Here is a 1,493-nt window from a genome sequence, read left to right as displayed (position 1 = left end):
AATGTCCTACCTGGTATAATTCAAGAAAAGACGTGCTTGTTTTAAAGGATGATTCCTGAGAGTTGAATCAAATCCCCTCTTCCATGGAACTATTAATTAATTAATTAATTTATTTATTTATTTATTTATTTTAGGCGAGGCAATCTGACCTCACAGATTGCAAGGACCTTGTCAGCTTACAATCCTTTATTTTTTATTTTTTACGCCTACAGCACCTGGTCTTCCTAGGTGGTCTCCCATCCAAATACTAACCAGGCCTGACCCTGCTTAGCTTCCGAGATCAGATGGGATCGGGCTTGTTCAGGGTAGCATGACCGTAGACCTCCATGGAACTTTCTATAACTCTACCATCTGGGTTCGATATCCTACTATGTGCCATCACAGTCCCTTGTACATGGATCTCTCATGGAACTTATTACTTGAGCTGCTTGAGGGCAGCAGGGGACCAACTTACTTGATGTGACATCCCCAATACCTTGCACAATGCCTGCCATATTGTTAGTGCACAATATTTGAAGGAATAAATGAATCTTCTATCAACTGGGTTATTTGGAAAAGAAAAGCAAACAAACAAACAAACAAACAAAACAGAAAACCGTTAAGAGATGATACCCTGATACCATATGACCAAAGTGAAAAGTGACAGGCAAGCTAGAGTTGTCATGTTTTTCCAAAGAGATGTTCCTTGAGGCACTGTTTATGTTACCGAAACATTATAAACAATCTATTCTATCAACATGGGAATAGATCAATGAAATACAGGATATTTGGCAGTTTAAAAGATATCAGCAAGATCAATATGTATTGACATGAGGGAACCATCAAAAGATGGCTGAAAGAAACAAGCAAGTTGCAGAATGGTGTGGACTTTATGACACTTTATTATTTTTTTTAAATCAAAATAGAAGGAACGCCAAGCAATTCCTGTGTGTTTTGCGTAAAAGTAATAAAATGATTATATGTATGTATTATCTCAGGGAATGTAACCTAATGCAATTTATTGAAAAACAGAAATGGTGGGAAGGCCATATTTCAAAATCTTGAGTGGTTTCTTGAGGGCGAAGGAGGGCTAAAATGGGACAGGGCCAAGGGGACTTAGTACTGTTCTTACTGTTCATCCCTATTTAGGAGAATACTTTAATTACGTGTATTACTTGCCCATGCAAACATTTTTCTCCCCGAGGCAGTAAAAGTCGGTCCCTTCCTAGACTTGAAACATTTGCAAATTGTGACTCCAGTGTTCCAGATATCTTGGTAGGATTTGTGGAATTTTTCCTCCCTTTCTCCTTCTTCATTAAAAGCTGAGAAAAACATTTGTGAAGGATATTTCTTAGGCCAATCCTCCTCATTTTGGAACAATCTCATTGTTTGTCAACTGCCAGCTTTGACATTCTCTCTCACTTCCCACGGTCTGGCAGCCGAGAAGGAATCTGGAGCCAATTCGATTCTCCCCCTCTGAAGAAACAGCTTAGCAGTCTGCACTGTGTTTGGAG

The 1,493-nt window shown here is 39.1% G+C and overlaps 1 non-coding gene across 1 annotated transcript; it reads right to left on the bottom strand.

The window, feature by feature from the left end:
- Positions 1 to 203: 203 nt before the first annotated feature.
- LOC112471080 lies at positions 204 to 322 on the bottom strand. The gene has a single exon (XR_003043213.1). It is a non-coding gene; the product is annotated as a 5S ribosomal RNA (ribosomal RNA).
- Between the last annotated feature and the right edge of the window lie 1,171 nt (positions 323 to 1,493).

Source organism: Pteropus alecto, unplaced genomic scaffold (genome assembly GCF_000325575.1).
Source record: "Pteropus alecto unplaced genomic scaffold, ASM32557v1 scaffold45, whole genome shotgun sequence".
In the NCBI taxonomy this organism is placed as follows: domain Eukaryota; kingdom Metazoa; phylum Chordata; class Mammalia; order Chiroptera; family Pteropodidae; genus Pteropus; species Pteropus alecto.
This window is presented reverse-complemented; position numbering and strand designations above follow the sequence as displayed.